Genomic DNA, 25,237 nt, shown 5'->3' on the forward strand with positions numbered 1-25,237 from the left:
TAATAAAATGAACATATGTATAACTACCATCCAACAGAAATATTTCCATTACTTTGAAACCCTAAGTTCCTTTCAATCAAATGCATGCTCCTCCCATTTCCCCTCACCCTTCCAAGAAGTAAACATTATGGTGAGTTTTCTGTTAATCATACTCTCTAGGTTACAGAGCACAGTGAATGAACACAACCTCATAAGCTCAGTTGTTGGATTTAAATCCTGGATCTTAGGGGTGCCTGGGTGGCTCAGTCAGTTAAGTGTCCGAGTTTGGCTCAGGCATCGTCTCACCCTTCATGAATTCAAGACCCGGGTCGGGCTCTGTGCTGACAGCTCAGAGCCTGGAGCCTGCTTCAGATTCTGTGTCTCCTTCTCACTGTGCCCCTCCCAAGCTTGCACTCTGTCTCTGTCTCTCTCACTCTCAAAAATAAATAAACATTAAAATAATTAAAATTAAAACCTGGACCTTCTATTTTATAGCTGTGTGATTTGGGAGGGATCTCTCTGTATGTCATTTTCTCTCTGTATGTCATTTTCCATCTTTAACTGGGAATCATAATTATAGTAAAAAATATATATTGTATGTTAAAGTATCTGGCACACAGGGCTCTGGGTATGTTTTCTACTGTTATCCTGCTTTTTCTATTTAGTTTAACATGTTTGTATGTATCTCTATAAAATATGTTCCTTAAATTCAACTGGTTTTACCATTTATAGATATGGGATCATACTATGTATATTAATGTGTAACTTTCTCAAAAATGTTTGAGATTCTTCCAATATAATATGTAATAGTATAGTTTTTATTTCTTTTTGTCACTGTACTGTAACATTTTACTACATGAATACATGATCATTTAATTACCCATCCTGTTGTTGATAAATGTTATGGCTATTTCTAAGTTTTTGTATTACAAACAGTGATATCAGTTGAGTAAGGTCAACATCTGGACAGAATGTGTCTATGCACTGGTTAGCATTATCTATCAATACCCTCTCAATTAATTTGGAAGACTAGTAAGTTATTGAGTACAGTTCTCTTTCATATTTAAATCCATCTGTATTGACCACCTATTTAGAAACCTTTCTCCATTTATATCAGTATTTAAGAAAAACTTTTCCACCCCTTGCAAAGCATTATGGATTTTCAATTTTGTTTTTTATTAAATCCAGTTTTATTTTCATGAAAATGACTAAAGAAGTCACAATTAAACTGTTATTATTGAGTTAGCCAGACACAAAATACATTTTGAATGCATTGAACAACTTTAAACTTCATAAGGGATCATATTTTAATCAACACCAGAGATATTCAAATGCTCTTAATGCTTGTCTCTGCATGACTAAAGCTTAGTTGAAGGGTCACTGTGTCTAATGAATAAATCCATTAAGAACTTGTCAATAACATAGAGAAATGTTTTATTTGCTTTACTAACAGCCTGAAGAAGAAAAAGCTTTCGATATCTTTGACTAAGCTAATGGGCTAGCATCTGATATATAGAGAGCAAATGGTTTAATCATTACAACAGATGATTCTGAGTTTAGAGTCATAGATTTAAACCCATTTGGGACTTTACTTTTAGCCTTATCATTAGTACATTGATTATTCTGATCGTGTAGTCATTTAATTATGAAAAAGATAACATTTGTTAATAAACTTATTCAAGACCGTTCTTAGACTTTGAGAATTAGTAGACCTATTTTGTGTAAATATGTCCTTGCAACCTGAAAATCAGATTTAGTATTGCTTTTACATAAAAGTTATTAAATATTTAATCCCAATAGAAACATATGAAGGAGATATATACACACACCATTGTGTTACTAGTGAAAATAAAATTAGAAATTTTATTAGAAATTAGGAAACTTTGAAAATAAAGAAATAATTTGGTTTATTGTGTTTATTTGTGTTTGAGTACTTCATCAAAATCCATCAATATAACAAAAGTCCATTTTCTAGAATTATCTAACATGATAATCCTATTGCTCAAATACACAAAAAATGTCTTTCTGAGGTACACCGAAAAAGGCCGTAAGTTACACTGGTTCACAGAACAATTAAACTATCAGATGTATTCCATAAAGAGCTTCCTCTGTTACAAATAGCAGTGACACGGGAGGAGAGGTTGAACATTCTGGTTATATGATAATGGATGGCACAAAGTATAACACTATAAAGGTATGAATAAGACATAAGGAAATTGTTTCAAAGGCCAGTCCAATCCTTCTTTGATACAAACCCAGGGGCCCTTCCCTTTCCAATGAGCTCAATTAGCCCCCTTGCTTTATGACATCACAAAGTAACTGGTTTAAACTGTGCTTCAAGAGCCTTTTACACACAAGAATTAAGTGAGCCTGTCTCATTTAATTTCAGTTAATGTAAGTGAGCTTCTGAAACAGAATTGCTCAGTTATAACACCGAGCTTGAAGCCAGAGCAGCTGATTAATTCCTAGCTGTTTGAAGTGCTTTCTTCTCTTATCTTGAACTGTGCAGGCCTCTCTATAGCCTGAGGAGACCCGAGCCTAAGTCCTGGGGAGATTTTGTCTCCTCTCCACAAACACCATGGCACAAACCCAAGAACAAACCAGAAACTTGTTGCCAATTTTGAGAAAAGCATGGGCTGTGGGGCTGATTAGAAAAACCAAAAACTCCAAACTATAGCATCCTTGTATCTGACTTTCAATTCACTGGTACACTGTGCAATTTTAATTGAAAATTACTATTGCCTAGAAACCAACATTACCCTAAAGATGTCCTAGTTAGTTCCAGTTGAGATTTTTACATAAAATGAGCATTAGCAGCAATGAGAAAGGAAGGAAGAGGCCGAATATGGTGAGTCATTAGGACAACGATTAGGACACTTTCCCAGATTTTATTGTATAACCTTCTGAAATCCTCATATAATCTGCTTCGCAATTCTCAGGAGACTTCTTTTATCATCTTTGGAGCAAAAATATGCCTCAGTGTGAACTTCCTAATAAATATATCATGGCATATCGTCTGGTTTAAGATGAAAAAGTGATCATTTTGGAGGTAATTTAGTGGCTACACACCCCTTGTGTTTCCCACATACCCATGCACATACCCTACCCTCCCATCCACATGCACTTGAATATCTTGGTGCATTTTTGTTTTAAACAGAGGTTGAGAGAAATGCAGGCTCAGTGGGCCACCTGAGGCCATATAAACATCTTTCCTTCCCTTCACATGGCAATATTGCCAGGCCATAGTAACCCAGATCAGCCATGCAGCCCCTGTTAGCAGCCAGCCTTGGTGCTGAAGATTCAAAGAGCAAACTATATTATTGCCAAGAACTCACAAGAGCCGATCGGAATAGCTTAAGCACTTGAAAGAGCAAAACTATTAAAACTAAGCTAGCTCAAAGACGATTCCTCTCCAGGTACTGTGGTGTTTGCTCAAATAAATGTCCAAAGCACAGCAAGAAAATAAGAAAACAAAACACTCAAAACTATAAAACAAAGAGTAGAACCATTGTTTAAATGACTCGTCCCTCTTGGAGAGCTTGAAATTTCAATGAATCCAGGGATTCAAGAGCAAAATCCTAAAGACATAAGATTACTATAGGCTTTTTTTCTCATTGCTTACTCAGTAATGTACTTGCAGGTTCTGAGAAATTTTCATAATTTTGATGAGAGTTTGGGTGATCCTATATTGTACTTCCTGCTAAGGTACTTTTTAGAGTGATGCATAGCACCATAGCAACTGAGCACTCCAGTGTTATCTGAATGCAGGCTATATGGAGAAGAGAACATCTACCTCATCTATATTTCAGGATTACATAAGGTTAAAATAGTAATTGTTAAGAAACTATATGGATTATGAGATTCGGTATCAATTTATGAAAAAAAGATATGTTTCATGTAATTTCCTACTAACACACTAAAGGCTTAGAAACTTATGTTCCTGGCAATTCCATACTTAAGGAATTCTGTCCAAGGAGCCCTATTATAAATTCTCAAGTTAAAATGGGGAGCAATTATCTAAATAATCAGATGCTAAACACTTTTGGAGTGCTACTAATATAATCATGCCATGAATTTGTGCCTATAATTATAAGTTCAAAGTCATGAAGTTTCTGTATTCTGTGTCATAAACACACAGTTCATAGTCATGAATTGTTATTATAAATCAAGACTTATTTCTCTTATGGCTCATTAGTTAACTCCAAAGATATTGTCTAAAAATGCAAAAGTATTTCTGAACACTGGAATACGCATATAGTAGTCAGTTACAATTTGCTGGATACCTACTGTGTCCAGGTAATTTACACAAATGATCTAATTTAAGGATAAAATTCTCAGGAGGTGGGGCACCTGGGTGGCTCAGTCGGTTAAGCGTCCAACATTGGCTCAGGTCATGATCTTGCAGTTCACGAGTTTGGGCCCTGCATAGGGCTCTGTGTTGACAGCTCAGAGCCTGGAGTCTGCTGTGGATTCTGAGTCTCCTTCTTTCTGCCCCTCTACTGCTCATGCTCTGTCTCTGTCTCTCTCTCTGTCTGTCTCTCTCAAAATAAATAAATAAACATTGAAAAAAAGGATTAAGAAAAAATCTCAGGAGGTGGCTGTTTGACTTTTTTTTGGGAAATAAAGATACTTTTATGTGGATAAAATAAATAATGCATCCAAAGTTACATGGCTTGTTATGTGCCAAAGCCAGAAGTTTCTTCTACCAGCCCCTTTCCCTAATATCCTTCTTTATACTCATCCATTTTTTTCTCTTCCTGTTTTTGTAGCTTCATTTCCTCCTGATTTTCTTTCTTCTGCTCTATTAACTTCTCCTTAGCACACTGTTGACACTAAACCAAGTTTTTTTTTTTTTCCTCCAAAATCCCAAGACTATAAATGATGCAATGTGCAGTAAAGGGAAACCGATATTTCCTTCCCCAGGGGCTTCAGAGATGTTACACATCTAATATTTTCAGGATGAATCCCATAGGCAATCTCTCCCTGAAGCCTAATTCAAGTGTAGTTTCTCTTTGGTTGACCATCATCTGGGGCTGTTTTCCTTTCCAAACCCTCTTCCATTATTAAATAAATAATGCCTTGGTTTTGAAACCACCATAAACGATAAGTAACATTTTATCTTTAAGGCATTACAGGCAATGCAATGTAATTTTTAGTATTAATTACAATATGATATATTATATTATTATACATTACTATATATTATTATATTATTATATTATTATATATTACAATATAATATACTATATTTGTAATGTTCCTCATATAACAGCGAGATGGTTATAATGCTCTATGTGACAAATTAAGAATAATATTTACATTTTGAATGTATCACACTGAAGATTTGTGTTTTTGTCATTAAATTTTTATCTCTTTAACTTCATAAGTGGATTATGTCTAACATTCACTATAGAGTTCAAGCCAGTATGTTCTCTTCTTCAACCATATTAATCCCTTCCTGGTATAAAGTTATCTCAAGACAATTAGAAACAAGAATAATTTCACTAGATACTTCTAGAGCTTCTCACAGAGAACCAAGTATTATCTTGAATAAACCATGGGCTTCATTTTTTTTTTCCTGGTCAGAAATTATTCCCATAATAAACTTAGTTAATAAACTAAGCCAGGTGATCAAGTCACTGGCTAATATCTTCACATGTTTTTTGTTTGTTTGTTTATTTGTTTTTATCTTTTACTGACCCATCCATAGTCTTCAGCAATATATATTCCACTAATGTGTAGACCACATAGAATAATGGGGTTGGAATAGCATGATGGTTTTATTAACTATCTGACTAACCATCTGACTAACAAGTCTGACTTGTCCTATGTACTAGAAAAAAGTACCAAATGTAGTCATTAGAGTCATAGACTCCTGATGAAAATGTCACAAAGTATATGGGGACAGGTGGGCCTATGTAGGAAGTGGGGTAGATGAAAAAATTATTGGCCAAGTGTTAATAATTTTTGAACTTAGATTCTGGATATCAAAAAAGTTCATTAAACTAGTTGCTCTACTTCCATACGTGTACTAATTTTTTATTACAAAAATTTTAAAGCTATGATGCCAAAATCATCCTACATCCCTTCTCTTCTGTATATTGAATTATTTGAGCCTCGTAGATGATGTTCAGTTAATTCTTATAGTCTTTTATTTTAGTTAAGCTTTTACACATACATACATACATGGAAAAATACTTATTCATTTTTCCTGTCATCTTTGAAACCCCATCTAATATTTAATTGACCATTCCATTCCCATACCTATACCGAATTATTTTTATTTGTGTAACAATTGTGTTTTTTTTTTTTTCTGATTACTTTCAAGACTTTGGGCTCAGAATTCAAATAGTGTTCTTCTCTGTCCTTCAGTAGTCCTCCAAAAAATTCTGTTGTTTCTTATCTGTGCTTTTCAAGTCATAAACTCTACTAGACACATTTACAATAGGGAAGACAATATCACTGATATGTTTTCCCCTTGATATATCGTCTTGTTCTGATTGCAGGGCAATGGCATGTTTAAGAAAAAGGATTTCTTTTTTGAAGCCAGTTGTTCATTATGGGTCATTATATAAGACTAAACTTTGTCACTTCAATCAAAACACTCAACTATAATTTTCCTGATGGAACATTATTGGCCTTCTCAAAATTCAAAAAGTGTGGTGTTTCCTGCTATTCATTTCATGTGGTCTTTCATGCCATTACCAATGCCAGCTATTAGTTCTGTTTTGCCTCTGCTCAGGTCAGGGGCAAGGCACGTTAACATATGTCACCTTGCTCAGAATTTCAAAATCAATCTAAGTTTGAAAAGCTGATCAAAACTATCCCCCGATGGAGAGCCACTAAAGTGGGTGGATTTCTCACAATGTTGAGTATGTTCCCACGAGTGCCACACAGACCCCAACAAGCATGAGGAACAGCTGACACTACAGCAAAACCAGACTTGGACTCTGCAGGAATCAGGCCCTGGAAACCACAGTGGCTTGAAAGAGCCTCTGGTGGGAATTTTTAGACAAAAGACCCAAACAGCTTGTAATGTCCTCATTATCTTCAAAACAAAGCATATTGGTAAGTATGCCAGAAGACTCATTGCTTTCCCAAAGACTTTGTGGTACAAAATTTCCCTCTTTCAATCATGCAGTTAGCGTGAATCACCATCTTTAAACAGAAAGAAACATGAAAGGGCATTACTCGAACATTTCTGATCATGTTGTAATTTCATGAAATATATAATTCTCTACTTGGTTCCATTATTTTGATTTAAAGAATTTTGGAGAATGCCAGATGATATAATTATAAGAGGATCTCCCTAAGAAATAAGTCTTAGAATACTTTTCTAAGTTATTTATTAATGTTGCATTTATCACCATGTATTTAGTTTTTAAAATAAATTTTCATCTGTATCAATTTTGAATTTAGAATGACACTGCAGATTGTAATGATGTACTTTGTGCTTATAAAGGCTTTTCTGAACATGTAAGTGTTAAATGTTTCAACCTATTCATTCTTCAAAAAGTAACTACTGTAGTTTCTAACACTGTCAACTGAATAAAAAGTCAACCTCAAAAATAGGTTAGTAAATGCTTTATTCGTTGTCTCAAAACGAGGACAATGGTAAGGAGACAGTAGAGCAGATTGCTCTGAAAACTTGCTCCAAAACTTGTTAGTTCACTGAGGATTATATGCAAAAAAGGGATAGAGGTATACCTGTTTACAAGCAGTTCTCCAAATATGTGCGTGTCGCAAGGTATAATTCGATCAGTTATAAAAATTAAGGTTTACTGATTTCACATAGACACATGAAAGACTCAGATTTTTTTAATAGATTATGTTTCTATCATACCTGATTATTCAAAAAGACTTCTTTCATGCCTCCATCTGACTGGTTTTCTGGTTCTTCCTCATCTCCTTGGAGTCAGGTGAGAATGTCCCAGAAGGCTGACAGCAGTAACCTACTACACTTTTAGTGCACAATACTAAGGCTTTCTGGGATATGCATTGTAAGCAGATATTTTGAGAAAAACAATACATAATTTTTCTGATGATTTTATGAGTTATTTTCTGTTTGCCAAACACATAGGCCACTAATTTTACAGTACAGGGATTTATCATCTTTATTTATAGTATACTTACTCAGTATAAGCTATAGCCTAGTTAAAGAATGTATTTGCCAATATGGCTTTCTATTTAAAGTTTATGAAAAATTTTACTGTGAATTAAACATTGAATGTGTATTTCAGTGCTTCCTGACTCATAAAATCTGTCTTATTTTTAATAACTTTAAAAGCCATATTGTAGAATGACTAGAAGTTAATATGACACAGTCAGGGAGCAAGAATTTCCTTTGCCGCTCAAGGTCCTTCTAGCTGGACTAAGAATCAAATTGACATGAGACAGATTAACAGGAGAAAATCTAATTTAATTTCATACATATGGGAAATCCACACAGACATGGAAATTCCAAAGACAGTCAAGCAAAATGAGGTACACATGTCATTCTGAGCTAAGGAGAAAGGGAAAGGGATCTGGGATTTCAAAGGGAAGGAATGGAATTCACAAGAAGATGAAAAAGAGCAAATGTTTGGCACATAAATATTTTCTGGGCCACTCAGAAACAATGGGAGAGAGGACATTGGTAGGTTCCTCCCTGTCTACAGTACATAATTTGTAGTATAATGTAGCTATCTACAGTGATAGTTCTCTTCTTGGAGCAGATCCTCTACCTAAATTCTTTTAGGCAGTTTAGAGGTAGGTGAAGAGCTAAGCTTTGATTACTTTTAACGCAAAAATAATCTTATGCCAAAGTGGTCCACCTTGGGCTGGCCTGCCTATGGCCCGTATAACTTTAGACAATAATACTATTGTCGAAAGTATACACATTATATGCAAATTGCTTTATTAAAAATCAGTCCTTAATAGCTTTAAGTTGATATAATTATCTGCTAATTTCTAGGATTGAACATTGATGAAAATTGTAAATGTTATATTTTAATCTAATAACATTTATCAAGCACTTACATTTTTCTTGAATCTGATTTTATTTGATCAATTGCTAGAAATATTTATTTAACTTGCATGATAACCACTTAATGTATAGAGAATCAACACACCAAATTCATTTTAATAAAAAATCATTTTCAGAACATTATTTCACTCATTTGCCTACAGGTTCCTTAGAAGTTAAACAAAAGAAGAAATTATTTATGTCAATAACTTAGAAGTAAATCATGCTAATCTCCAACTGTAAACAGAATGCTTTGTAAATAGACCTACCCTATGACCCAGCAGTAGCACTGCTAGGAATTTACCCAAGGGATACAGGAGTACTGATGCATAGGGGCACTTGTACCCCAATGTTTATAGCAGCACTCTCAACAATAGCCAAATTATGGAAAGAGCCTAAATGTCCATCAACTGATTAATGGATAAAGAAATTGTGGTTTAGGGGCGCCTGGGTGGCTCAGTCGGTTGAGCGTCCGACTTCGGCTCAGGTCACGATCTCGCGGTTCGTGAGTTCGAGCCCCGCGTCGGGCTCTGGGCCGATGGCTCAGAGCCTGGAGCCTGCTTCTGATTCTGTGTCTCCCTCTCTCTCTGCCCCTCCCCCATTCATGCTCTGTCTCTCTCTGTCCCAAAAATAAATAAACGTTAAAAAAAAATTAAAAAAAAAAAGAAATTGTGGTTTGTATACACAATGGAGTACTACGTGGCAATAAGAAAGAATGAAATATGGCCCTTTGTAGCAACGTGGATGGAACTGGAGAGTGTGATGCTAAGTGAAATAAGCCATACAGAGAAAGACAGATACCATATTTTTTCACTCTTATGTGGATCCTGAGAAACTTAACAGAAATCCATGGGGGAGGAGAAGGGAAAAAAAAGAGGTTAGAGTTGGAGAGAACCAAAGCATAAGAGACTCTTAAAACCTGAGAACAAACTGAGGGTTGATGGGGGCTGGGAGGGTGGGTGATGGGTAGTGAGGAGGGCACCTTTTGGGATGAGCACTGGGTGTTGTATGGAAACCAATCTGACAATAAATTTCATATATTGAAAAAAAATTTTTGAAAAGGAAGCCAAATAGTTCTAGTAAAAATCAGTTTAAAAAAAAGAAAAAAAAAAGAGAGAATGCTTTGTAAAAGTTCATTAAAAAGAGTACTAAGTTTATTTCCAGGAACAAATCTTACAAATTTGCATTGTTCTAAGGAAAAAAACACAAACCACCTTTTTATTATCAGTTTCTTCAAAAAGTTTATCTCAGTTTATCTCAAAAAAATATTGGCTCTTGCATATACACCTTAGGATCATCCAAATGACAGTACAATTAATATTTGGATCTATAAGAAGTACTATTTAATCACTATATTCTAAATGGCTTTATAGTTTTGTAGTTTGTACTTTTCGGGAAAGCTAAGGAAGAGGAAAATGCAATAATTTTTACTCATTTATTTTTCAACCAATAACACTAGGAGGCTACTATGTGCTGACACCGAGCTCAGTCCTGAATATGGAGTGCCAAGAAAAATAGAAAATCAAAAGGAGGGAAGAATATTGTGTTCTATGAGGAAAGAAAAAAATCAAACAGGTGCAGTAAAGGAAAATAAGAGATAGATCAGAAACTAGAGGAAGGAGGTAAGCTAATGCTAAGGAGGAAAGTTCAAGTTTCAATGAGTAGATTGGGCACCTAAAGAAAGAACCAGAGAAAGAACAATTCTGAGCAAAGTGAGCCCAGCCTGTGCAAAGTTCTACATTGAAAAAGAGTTTTGAATATTTGAAAACCTGAAAGAAGGCCAGGATAAAAAAGAGTAAGTGAGGGGTGATGGAGTACAGAATAAGGAGAAGGAAAAGGAAATGTATGGGAAACCTTAAATTTAACAATTGTTTGTGTTATTGTTTTATTTTTAATATCTGTCCTTGTTTTATAAATTAAAAAAAGAAATAAAGAAAAAGAGAATTAGTAATAACATCCTTTCTCCTTCTAGGCCTTTACAGTACAAAATCAACGTTCAGGAAGACTTTGGGAAAAATTTGTCTCTTTTCTTTTTTCCTTTGTTGAGTGTGTGTGTGTGTGTGTGTGAGAGAGAGAGAGAGAGAGAGAGAGAGAGAGAAGAGAAGGCATAAGCAGGGGAGGGGTAGAAAGACAGAGAATCTTAAGCAGGCTTAGTGCAGAGCCACACTGGTAGCTTGATCCCACGACCCAGGGATCATGACTTGAGCTGAAATCAAGAGTCAGACCCTTAACCTACTGAGGCACTCAGGTGCCCAAATTTGTTCTTTTTCTGAATGAAAGCATGTGTTCCTTTGTTGGCTAGTCCCAGGAATCAATCATCTGTATCACCAAACTTATTGCCTAAAATCAGAGCACATCAGTACCTACCTAGCCCATGTCCTATGAAGCTAGTGTCCCTTTTAAGGCTTTCCATATAAGTTCTGAGACAGACATTAATTTGGTGATTGCTCTCTCATTTCCAACTTCTAGTATTCAAATTGTTTCTATCATTAATCTATCCATATTGAAAGAATACTAGTTTGGGTTTGCTTGATTGTATGTTTTTATATTTTGCTGGAAAAACATGTCCAGGATTTATTAGGTACTGTTTTCCTTCTGAAAATTAACTGTAATTACTAAAGGCAAAGTCGGTTATTACTTTTCATGTAATTGTTTTCTTCTAGAAGTCATTTTAGGGGTTGACCTTTATATAATCAAGGGAAAGAGATCCATCAAAAGTGGCACTGAGGAAGCACTGTAACTACCTCTTCATTGCCTTCCTATAAATAACTACACTCTCTTCCCATTTCATAGTATCTGTGCTCAGTTAATATAACGTTCTGCCTGTATCACTTAGGAACACACTAGTATCTGCCTACTCTCTAAGTTTCTTAAAAGAATACACAGAACTTCTCAGTTTGATCCAAAACTACTTCTCACAGCCCCCAAACTGCCAGTTCTTACATACTTAAAATCCTCATGACATTGAATTGTCTGAGGCTCCATTGCCTTTTGTGGGATGAACTGCAAAAGCCTATTCACTCGGATTCCCAAGGGAGGCAGCAGAGAGTCATGCTGGGTGGCACCTAAGACTGGCCTTGTGAAATTTTTCAATTCTCAGAGGTCCTATTCTGAAATGTTTGGATTCAAAGGGTCATATATCCAGTCCTGAAAAATGCTTTTTAAACCATCAGCACAGGATATAATGCCAATCTCCAGACCACACAGGACTGTGGGCTTTAACAATAGGTAAGATAAACTATTCCGTTTCTTTTTTTTCTTCACCAAATGGGCTCCATGAAGACAGAGAGCATCTAGTTCACAATACCGGGTAAGGTGGGCTTTGCCAAATGAGAGAAAACCCAGAATGCTTAAAAATGATACTATATTTTTCCTCCATGTTATAGAATACTTCCATGTTATATTAGTGTGTGACTGGTACAGTGGCTTCACAATGGCTGGGGGAACCAAGACTCTTTTGATCTTGCTACTTTGCCATTCTTAGTACAGGTAATCCACTTAATGATCCAAATGGCTACTTGAGTTCCAGCTATCAACAGCATTCCAGTTAGCAGAAGGAGCAAGAGAAAAAAAACGCTTTCTTCCTGGCGCCTATAAGCCCAGCTGAAACTCAGAATTATTTAACCAAAAAGTAAGGGGAGACAGATACTCAACACTGTGCCCCATCATCTAGCACAGTATCTAGCTCATGAACATATCTACTGAGTTAATATTCTGTGAATTTATTTTCCAGCTGCATCAAGTGTGTTATCTCATTAAAACCTCACAGCGATCCTCTGAATCATACATTCTTTTAATTGTTTTAGAGAGGAGGAAACAGAAGTTCAGAAAATGCAAGAGACTTGCCTATAATCATGCACTGAAGTAGGATTACAGCCCTAGTCTTGAACTTTAAAGACATTCCATGTGTCTCAAGAGTAATGACAGGGTTTTTTTTGTAGCTTTATATGGAATCTGCCATGGAAACTGCCTGCATCTGTGTCTATTCTCATTGTTTGCTGGATGGAAACTGCTTTTAAGAAACCCATGTATTATACTTTCTTGTTCCTGCCCTTTTTGGCCTACTGATTTGCCAGCCTGATGCTACCAACTGCTTCTGCACCTGTGCAGGTTTACATAATATTTTTTTTTTCCTAAACGGAGTGGAAAAGTTAAAACCACATAGATAGAGATGTATAAATGATGTCGTTGAGGGTGTTGGGCCATCTGCATATAGATCCATGATTCATGCTTACTCTCATCATCAAAACATAGATTGGACATAATTTTTATGTATGATATTTATTAAATAACTCCAATGATGTCACAAAGATATCCTGAACTTAGAACAGTTACCTAACAGGAACCTATAAAACTAAGATCACCTTCACATATCTGAGGTTATGTGTCAGATAATCAAAGCAGGGAAATTGTATCTCTGAGTCTCCATTCTTTCATTTAGTTCATTGAGCCATCTGGCTGCCTTAATTTCCACCCACGAGTTGAAATATGTGTTTATAGAAATAAATGTGAAACTGCAACTAAAGTAATATGAAAACTGCAAATACAAAAAAACATGATACTGACAAATACAAAAGTCTGTGTTCTTAGAGCAATTAATTACTCTGTTAACACCAGCTTTGGATGTTATGGTTTATAACCTCACTGAAAACATATATGTGCTCATGGGTATATCATTATTGTAATAAGTTCATTAATTTTTAAATCCCTTGCCAGTGAATATAATACTTGTCCTTCTTAGATGAACATTTGATATTGTTCTTTGAGTGAAAATTTTATTAAATGAAAAAAGTGGAAGTCAATAATATGACATCTTATTCATACACCTAAATGTTTTAGAGACTTTCTCTTTTGGAGATAAGGCTATAGGAGTGGTAATATTCCTTTTTCTTTTTTAAGGTTGAAATTCCCAATGACTTTGGTAAAGTTGGACCCTTTCTATCTTCTTTAGTTTTGAAAAATTTGACCTACAAATCTAACATATTAGGGAGTTTCAATTTCTTTTTTTTTCTTTTTTTTTTAACGTTTATTTATCTTTGAGACAGAGAGAGACAGAGCATGAACGGGGGAGGCTCAGAGAGAGGGAGACACAGAATCTGAAACAGGCTCCAGGCTCTGAGCTGTCAGCACGGAGCCCGACGCGGGGCTCGAACTCACGGACCGCGAGATCACAACCTGAGTCGAAGTCGGATGCTTAACCGACTGAGCCACCCAGGCACCCCGGGAGTTTCAGTTTCTAATAGGATGTTTCAGTAGTAGAAAAGAGTTCTACGTATCTATATAGGATCACTGGTAAACATTGTAAGAACATTTATAAATACAATAATGGTAATAATGTCAGCTAAGATTGACTAGGCGATATGTTTGGCAATAGCCCGAAGAAATCCCACACACACTTGTACACACACATGCAGACATGCACACACACATACACATGCATACACACACATAATTCTGCGCTATCTTCACAACCATTTACTAATGTAGTATTTGTGAATGTTGTCAGTCTTCTAGCCACGTAGAAGACTGTATGCTTCAATCTAAAAATCTTCCAATCTACGGAAAAATGAAAAGACCTTGAAAATATTCTTTTCATCAGTAAGGTGGACGTGTTTTTTGGCATATGGCAGGTGCAGACATATTTATATCTGAATAATACTCTACCACATGCATTTTTGTGGTAGGGAGGTACAAAAAAAGATGAATAAGTGATTGACCCCTTCTCTTACAAAGTGCATTGTCTATTTAGGAAATATAAACAGACATTAAAATACAAAATGGTAAGCACACTTGGTAATTACGTCCAGGTATCATGAAGAAACATTAGTAACATTGATTGAGCAGTCACTAATTGCAGAGCACCATAAAGGGCAAAACTTTCCATGTAAAGATATATAAAAGAAATAACAAGAAACTAGATACCAAGCATGGATATGTAGTCCTAGATCATCAAAATCCTAGGATTGTAGGGGCGCCTGGGTGGCTCAATTGGTTAAGCGGCCGACTTCGGCTCAGGTCATGATCTCGCGGTCTGTGAGTTCGAGCCCCGTGTAGGGCTCTGTGCTGACAGCTCAGAGCCTGGAGCCTGCTTCGGATTCTGTGTCTCCCTCTCTCTGACCCTCCCCCGTTCATGCTCTGTCTCTCTCTGTCTCAAAAATAAATAAACGTTAAAAAAAATTTAAAAAAATCCTAGGGTTGTATTTTAAGAATTCAACACATTGATTTGAACAGTTAAACGTATTCCTTTATTGTAAAGCTGCTCAGAACTGCTCATATACTAATTTATAGCGTGTAACTATGAAGGGAGAATTTAGTTTGAAGTAAGTCCCACTACCTTCCTCTTTTACATTTTTTTAAACATTTCATTTATTTATTTGTTTATTTGTGGGGCGCCTGGGTGGCTCAGTCGGTTAAGCGTCCGACTTCGGCTCAGGTCATGATCTCGCGGTCTGTGAGTTCGAGCCCCGTGTGGGGCTCTGTGCTGACAGCTCAGAGCCTGGAACCTGTTTTGGATTCTGTGTCTCCCTCTCTCTCTACCCCTCCCCTGTTCATGATCTGTCTCTCTCTGTCTCAAAAATAAATAAACGTTAAAAAAATTGTTTATTTGTTTGTTTTGTAGAACTAGAGAGAGTATTGTCCCACAAGCAAGAGAAACCCACAGGCTATGAAAGAAACTTGGGTCCTTTGTCTCCTTAGAAAATGTTCCCAAATTCAATATTTTAAATGGACCAATATTCATTTTAACACACTTTATAAAAGTTTAGTTCATTTATTAAAATTTTATAGTAGTAGTTATGCCTTCATTATGAAAGCTTAAAAATGTTGAGTGTTTTTTGAAGTTTTTTTTTCTTTTGAGATTTATTTCCAGACTTAATAACTCTAAAGTTATAGATACTTAAAATCCATGAATAATGTGACTTCAGAGCACATTAATTATATTTTGGAAAGAAACAATAATTTTTCCCTCATAATAACCAATAGAAAGCAAAACAGAAGTTATGGACAAAGTAAAATTTTTAAAAATCTTGGATTAAATAGTATCTATGATGGAGCATTATTATTCTTCCTATTTGTCAAAAAGACAAATATTCAAATTACATTAATGACACACTTCCATGTGACACAACTTAAAGGTAGGTCATACAATATCCCAAACATTTGCATTATGGTGAAATTTTTAAATTTTTTTTAATGTTTATTTATTTTTGAGACAGAGAGAGACACAGCATGAACGGGGGAGGGTCAGAGAGAGGGAGACACAGAATCTGAAGCAGGCTCCTGGCTCTGAACTGTCAGCACAGAGCCCGACACGGGGCTCGAACTCACAGACTGTGAGATCATGACCTGAGCCGAAGTCGGAAGCTCAACCAACTGAGCCACCCAGGCGCCCCTAAATTTTTAATTTAAGTTGACAAATATACTCTTTGTTTTTCCTGATCTGGAATGATTTCATGAAGTTAATTAACTTATTATTAGAATGTATGGGTCATTCTATTTCATCCAACTTATTTTGTGAAGATGTATTTTCTTGTGAACAAGTATTCACAGGACAACTTTGAAAAGTATGAGTGAAAATTTTACATATTACAAATAGTAAGCAATCACCTACTCTTGTGTAGTAGAGCTTGACCTCACTGCTAAGACTGAATCATAAATTGCCAACATTCCCCAACGTAGACCAGTGGCTCTCAACTACAAGTGAGGCGAGGGGTGCTGTTAGCAATCCTGCAATAAATATACATGACAGGTCCCAACAGCAAAGAATAATCTGGCTTCAATACAATAATGCCAAGTTTGAGAAATCTTGCCACGGACAATGCTAGCTGGGTGGGCTGCCGGAATTTTGGAAAGGAAACTTATTTTCTTCCCCAAACTGTACTGTTTCTGATAGTACTCTCCTCATCTATTAAGATTTAAAATCACAGTGTCAATTTTAAGACCAACGTCTCTGTTTCTCTCAATAAAACACCTTGTCAGATCAGGTTCAACCACCACAACACCTCCATATGCACCTTCCATTCTCCCTTTAAGAGAATCACTGCACACCCACGGACTATGCTATAACTTTAATGATTGCTGGTACTTCTTCTTTTCCCTGATAGCACTTCTTATTTTTCTCCTCTTTCATATTTATTCCTTAGTAATCTTCCTAGAATACCATGCAGATTATCTCACTCATCCACTCATGATTGTTTAAGAGTAAAGCATTGTGCTACAAAAAGCCATATTTCATTCTTTCTTATTGCCACGTAGTATTCCATTGTGTATATAAACCACAATTTCTTTATCCATTCGTCAGTTGATGGACATTTAGGCTCTTTCCATAATTTGGATGGAACTGGAGAGTGTTATGCTAGATGAAATAAGTCATACAGAGAAAGACAGATACAATATATTTTCACTCTTATGTGGATCCTGAGAAACTTAACAGAAGTCCATGGGGAGGGGAAGGAAAAAAAAAAGAGGTTAGAGAGGGAGACAGCCAAAGGATAAGAGACTCTTAAAAACTGAGAACAAACTGAGGGTAGATGAGGGGGAGGGTGGGAGGGAGGGGAAGGGCAGGTGATGGGTATTGAGGAGGGCACCTTTTGGGATGAGCACTGGGTGTTGTATGGAAACCAATCTGACAATAAATTTGATATGAAAAAATAAACACAAAGGCATTTTTACATTAAAAAAAGAGTATAGCATTGTGTAAATGGCAAAAGATAAAACCTTGATTTCTAATATCCTCTCCTCTCTGCGGTCCTAATTTTGACCACTACTCCATCTGTGATACTCATCTCAGATTAAATAATCTATTTAAGTCACTATAACCCCAATATTCTTTATCTCAGACTTTTCTCTATCTGTATTTCTAATCCATCTGTAATTTGCAAACAGCAAAATTCTCCAGATATTCAAAAAACGAACATCCCCCAATTGACGTAGATTGAAGATATGTCTTTCCACACATTTTTGTAACACATTCTCCTTTATGTTATGCATATAGTAGCATTATTCATTTCTTGTATTCCTTTCTAGATCATAAACTTCTCAAGGGCTGGCATTTTTAATTATTTTTTTTATTTTGAGAAGACTTATAGACTCACATGGAGTTTTGAGAAATAATACAGAATGATCTCATTTATCCTTTACACAGTTTTGTAAATTATAACACTTTGCAAAACTTTGGTACAATGTAATCAATATATTGACATTGGTGGAATATACTGATCTTACTCAGATGGCCCCATTTTATTGTACTTACCTGTATAAGTGTGCATGTATGTGTTTCATTCTGTAAAGTTTATTAAATGTGCAGTCATTTATTCATTACTATAATCAAGATACAGAAACTTTGCATTGCTACAAGAATTCCTCATGTGATCCATTAATAGCCAATTTCCCTTACCTTCCACCCTCTCCTCTCTACCCATCCTCCCTATAGGAGTGCTGACAATACTGATTCCATCTTTGATCTTCCATTATGTTCATGTTTGTTCAGTGACCTCTCTTGCAGCTATACATCCTGGCCTTGGAGATTAATATGCATATCCTAGAAATGCCTGCCAACGTTGGGATGTGGGGAGACATGTTTTCTTTTTCCATTAATCTGTTAGAGATAATGTAATCTTTCCCCTTCCTGATGCACAGGTGGATGCCCCAAGATCTAATTAAAGTTTCGCTATTAAGTGCAGACAAACTCTTTGAGATGCATATGAATCTTTTGATTTCACTACAATGCCCCTTGCTCTATGAAATTTGTGAACTGAGGTCTGGACTTTGCAGAGAATAACTATGCAACTGCCATGGATCTTCTTCCGCCAGATAGCACTATGTCAGTAAGTTACCCTGCATCAAACTCTGTGTAAACTGGACAGAGTGTCTGGATTCCTTTTCCAATGGTCTCAAAGTGTATTCTCAGTTTGAAGGATATTTTACTCTCCCTCTCCCACCTTCTAACACTCCCCCCATACGCATACACCTTTGCCTCTAATCACTAATTATTTGCAATCACTAATTATTTGTTTTTATTTCTATAACATTGCCTTTTCAATCATGTCCTGAAAGTTGAATCATAGAGTACATAGCCTTTTGGCTATGTACTAAGGGCTTTTGCACTTAGTGTACTTCTTGGAGATTAGTCCAAGTTATTAAGTATATAAATAGTGCATTCCTTTTTGTTACTGGTTGGTATTTCATGGTACGGATGTACCACAGTTTAACTATTCACCCATTAAAGGCCACATGGGTTGTTCAGTTTTTCAAAATCATGAATAAAGTTGCTATGAACATTCATGTACAGATATCTGTATGATTACAAGTATCCATTTCTCAGAAATAAATGTCCAACAGAACTGTTGTTGGATCAAAAGGAAATTGTATATGTACAAATTTAAGAAACTGCAAAATTATTTTCTAGAGTCGCTGTGCCGTTTTATGTTCCCACCATGAATATACAGTTCAGTTCATTCAGCTTTTCTCCATTCTTATGAGCATTTGGGATCACTATGTTTTTGGTTTTTTTTTTTTTATTGTAACCATTCTGAGAAGTGTGCAGTGATATCTCATTATGGTTTTAATTTATGTTTTCCTAGTGACTAATGATATTAGATACATTTTCACATATATATTTGCCATTTGTATATCCTGTTGAGTAAAGTATCTGTTCATATCTTTTGACCATTTTCTAACTGGATTTTTTTAATGTAAAGTTTTTGAGAGATTTTCATATATTCTACATACCAGTCCTTAGCTGGTTATGTGGTGTACAAATATTTTCTCCCAGCCTATCGCTCATCTTTTTATCTTATAAACAGAATCTTCCACAAACCAAAAAATAAGTATTTTTTTTATTTTGATAAGGTTCAATTCATGAATTTTCTTTTTATTAGTCATAGTTTTGATGTCAAGTCTGAGAACTCTTGGCCTATACCTACATTCTGAAGATATTCTCCTTTGTGCATTTTTGAATTTTTTATGGTTTTATGCTGTATATTTAAATTTATGATCTATTTTGACTTAATTTTTGGCACAATATATGAAATTTAGGCATCGGTTTATTTTTTTATCTATGGATGTCCCATTGCCCAGTTGCTTCATCACCATCTATTTAAAAGCCCATCCTTGCAGAAAACATGAATAGACACTTCTCTAAAGAAGACATCCGGATGGCCAACAGGCACATGAAAAGATGTTCAACGTCGCTCCTTATCAGGGAAATACAAATCAAAACCACACTCAGATACCACCTCACGCCAGTCAGAGTGGCCAAAATGAAGAAATCAGGAGACTATAGATGCTGGAGAGGATGTGGAGAAACAGGAACCCTCTTGCACTGTTGGTGGGAATGCAAATTGGTGCAGCCGCTCTGGAAAGCAGTGTGGAGGTTCCTCAGAAAATTAAAAATAGACCTACCCTATGACCCAGCAATAGCACTGCTAGGAATTTATCCAAGGGATACAGGAATACTGATGCATAGGGGCACCTGTACCCCAATGTTTATAGCGGCACTCTCAACAATAGCCAAATTATGGAAAGAGCCTAAATGTCCATCAACTGATGAATGGATAAAGAAATTGTGGTTTATATACACAATGGAATACTACGTGGCAATGAGAAAAAATGAAATATGGCCTTTTGTAGCAACATGGATGGAACTGGAGAGTGTGATGCTAAGTGAAATAAGCCATACAGAGAAAGACAGATACCATATGGTTTCACTCTTATGTGGATCCTGAGAAACTTAACAGAAGACCATGGGGGAGGGGAAGGAAAAAAAAAAAAAAAAAAAAAAAAAGAGGTTAGAGTGGGAGAGAGCCAAAGCATTAGAGACTGTTAAAAACTGAGAACAAACTGAGGGTTGATGGGGGGTGGGAGGGAGGGCAGGGTAGGTGATGGGTATTGAGGAGGGCACCTTTTGGGATGAGCACTGGGTGTTGTATGGAAACCAATTTGACAGTAAATTTCATATATTAAAAAATAAAAAAAATAAAATAAAATAATAATAAAAGAAATTATGCCTTTAAAAAAAAAATAAATAAAAAAAAATAAAAGCCCATCCTTCCCCCAACTAATTGCTTTTGCACCTTTGCTAAGTTGAGTTGGGCACGTTGCTGTGGGTTTATTTCTGGGTTCTCTGTTACATTTCACTGATGTATGCATCTACCACTCCAACAGTACTATATACAGTTCTTATGGCTATACTTACATATAAGCCTTGATATTGAGTAGAGTGATTCTTTCTTTTTTCAAGATTGATTGAACTACTCCAGAGCCTTATGCTTTTTCTGTATAAACTTTGGAATAAGCTTGCCTACCTTTACAGAAAAGTTTGTTGGCCTTTTGACATCAATTACATTACATTTGTGGATTAGTTTGGGAGAACTGACATCTTTGTTGTGCCTTTTGCACCAGGGACATAGTATATATCTCCATTTGTTTAGGTTTCCTGTGATTAATTTCATCATTTTTATGATTTGGATTTTAAAATATACTTTTATGTTTTCATGCTGAAGCATGCAGTCTCTGGATATGCTTTATGAAGTTTACACATAAACATTTCATTTGGGGGAACAATTATAAACGGTGGTATGTTTTCAATTTTGGTTTTCACAGTGATATTGTTATTATATAGAAGTGAACTTGATAATTACATATTGATTTATATCCTGCAACCTGTTTACTCATGTATTAGTTCTAGGAGCTTCTGCAAATTCATTAGATTTTCAATGTAGACAATCATGTCATCTGCACATAGAGACAGTTTTATTTTTTCATTTCCAAACTATTTGTACTTTTTTTTTTTTTTTTGGCTTGTTGCAGTGGGTAGAATTTTTAAGACTGTGTCAAATAAGAATAAGAACAAAGGCATATTTGCCTTGTTCTTGATCTTGAGGGAAAAATTCAGCCTTTTACCATTAAATATGAGGATTATTTGATAAATATTCTTTATCAAGTTAAGATAGTTTGTTCTATCCCTAACTTGCAGTATTCTTTATCATGGATGGGTTTTGGATGAGGCAAATGTCTTTTCTTTGTCAATTTAGCCTGTTACATGGTGAATTACATTGTTTGACTTTTAGGATTTTTTTTTGAAATTCTTTTTTAAATTCTAGTTAGTTCACATACAGAGTACTATTGGTTTCAGTAGTAGAATTTAGCGATTCATCATTTACATATAACACCCAGTGCTCAACACAAGAGCCTTTCTTAATTCCAATCACCCATTTAACTCATCCCACCTCCCCTCCATCAAACCCTCAGTTTGTTCTCTCTAGTTAAGAGTCTGTTATGGTTTGCTTGCCTCTCTTTCCCCCTCCCTTTCCCTATGTTCATCAATTTTGTTTCTTAAATTCCACATATGAGTGAAATCATGTGGTATTTGTCTTTCTCTCACTGACTTATTTCACTTAGCATTGTTTGACTTTTAAATGTTGAACCAATCTTGCATACCTGGAATAAAGTCCACTTAATCAAGGTGGATATGTCTTTTTATACATTGTTAGATTTGTTTTTATTGTGTTGAAGATTGCTGTGGCTAAGTTTACGGGTGATATTAGACTGCAGTTTCCTCTCTCTTTCTCTCGCTCTGCCTCCCCAACACCTTCTCTTCCCTTCCTCTCTTCCTTCCTTCCTTCCTTCCTTCCTTCCTTCCTTCCTTTCTTCCTTCCTTCTTTCCTTTCTCTCTTTCAATCTTTCTTTCCTTTTCTTTATTTTGTATTGCTTTTGTCTGACTTTTCTATCAGGATAATGCTGACCTCATGATATTAATTCAGATATATTCTCCTCTTCTATTTTATGTAAAGGATTGTATAGAATCACTGTTAATTCTGTTATAAATGTTTGGTAGATTTATCCAAGGAAGTAGTATGGGCTAGGGGTTTTTTGTTGTTGTTACTGTTTTTTTTTTCATATTTTCATTACGAATTCAATTTCTTCAATGATTATAAAAAACTATTTAGATTATTTCATGTTGCTTGAGAAGTAGTAGTTTATGAGTATTAGTAGTTTATGGATTTTGGAATATTGCTCCTTTTTTTTTAAGTTATTGAATCTATTAGCATAAAGTTACACCTACTATTGATTTATTATTCTTTTATAGACTTCAGTATCTCTAGTGAAATTTTCAGTTTTATTCCTGATATTGGTGATTTATGTCTTCTCTCCTTTTATTTTTGTTCATCTTGCTAAATGTTAATGATTCCTACTGATTTTTTCCAAACAATCAGTTTTTGTTTATTATATTTTCTCTCCTTATTTCTGGTTTACAATGTGATTAGATTCTGCTGTTATCTTTTTCTTTCTTTTCTTGTGCCTGGTCTGGGTTTACTTTGCTTTTTCCTTTCCTCTTTCTTAAAGGAGGAACTTCTGTAATTGATTTAAGACCCTTTCCTCTTTATAATGTAAGGATTTTGTGCCATAAATTTTCTCTTTAGCACCGCTTTAGCTGTATCCCACATAACTTAATATTTTTATTTTCATTTAGTTCTATATGTTTTTATTTCCTTTGAGACTTTCTCTGAGGTTAGAAGTTTATGGTTTAATTTCCACATGATTAGGAATGCACCTGTTGTCTTTCTGTCACTGATTTCTAGATTGATTTACTTTACATAGTTTGTATGAAATCAATTCTTTTAAGTTTTTTTAGGTTTTCTAGTGCCCAGGATATGGTTTTTCTTGATGAAGTTTCCATGTACACTTGAGAAAATATATATATATATATATACATATATATATATACATACATATATATATATATATATTTCATTCTTATTGAATGGAGTTTTAATATATATTAATTAGATATTTTTGGAGGATTGTCTTGTTCAGATCTTCTATATCCTTGATGGTTTCTGTTTTATAGTTCTATAGTTTGTTAAGAGTGAAGGTGTTGAAATACTTAAATATAATTATGGATTTGTTTATTTCTTCTGTTAGCTCTATCAGCTTTCAGTTTACCTCATGCATTTTATTTGATTTTATTTTTTAAAGTTTATTTATTTATTTTGAGACACACAGGGAGAGAGAGAGAGAGAAGAGGAGGAGTAGAGAGAGAATCTCAAGCAGAGTCCAGAGTCTGCACTGTCAGGACAGAAAGCGATAAACCGTGAAATCATGACCTGAGCCAAAACCAAGAGTCTGGACACTCAACCTACTGAGCCAACCATGCGTCCCTATTTTATTTTATTTTTAAATGTTTATTTTTGAGAGAGAGAGAGAGAAAGAGACAGAGAGAGAGAGAGAGAGAGAGAGAGAGACTGCACAAGCAGAGGAGGGGCAGAGAACAAAAGAGGGACAGAAATCCGAGTGGGCTCTGTGCGACAGCAGAGAGTCTGATGCAGGGCTTGAATGCATGAACCTGAGATCATGACCTGAGCCAAAGTTAGGTGCTTAACTGATTGAGTCACCCAGGCGCCCCCAGTTTGCTTTATGCATTTTAAAGTTCTGTTGTTTGAGGTATATAAATTTGAGATTATTATGTCGTCCTAATGGATCAATCCTTTTATTTTTTATAATGTACCTTTTTGTCAGTACTAATTGGTTTTCTTTTGAGTTTTACATTGTCATAAAATAACATAGTCATCTTCCCACTTATTTTCTTAATATTTATTTGGCATTTCTTCCATAATTTAATTTTCAGTCTACATATGCTGTTGAATTTGAAGTAATTTTCTTGTAAAAACCATATAGCTACATCTTGATTTTTTGCTTTTGTTTTTCCTTTTTAATTCATTCTGCTACTCTCTACTTTTCAATTGGCATATTTAAACCATTTAGACTTAGGATAATTCTTGATATGTCAGCACTTAAGACTATCATTTTAAAGTTTGTTTTTTGTGTATTTCCTGTTTTTGGCTCTTCCATTTCACTTTGCTTACCTTGTTAAGAATGGTTACTTGAACATTTTTTTTTGAATTCTATCTTGATTTATTTAGAGTGTTTTTTTAATTTTTATTTATTTTTATTTATTTTTAATTTATTTTATTTATTTTGAGAGATAGAGAGAATGCATGTGGGGGAGGGGCAGAAAGAGAGGGAGAGAGAGAGAATCCCAAGCAGGATCTGTACTGTCAACACAGAGCTTGACAGGGCACTCAGTCCTACAGACGGTGACATCATGATCTGAGCCTAAATCAAGAGTTGGACACTTAAGAGATTGAGCCACCTAGGCATCCTTATTTTCTATTTTATTTGAGAGACACAGAGAGAGAAAGAGAAAGAGAGCAGTGGAGGAGAAGGACAGAAGGAGAGAGAGAGAGAATCAAAAGC

Source organism: Panthera tigris, chromosome B1 (assembly GCF_018350195.1).
Source record: "Panthera tigris isolate Pti1 chromosome B1, P.tigris_Pti1_mat1.1, whole genome shotgun sequence".
Lineage (NCBI taxonomy): Eukaryota > Metazoa > Chordata > Mammalia > Carnivora > Felidae > Panthera > Panthera tigris.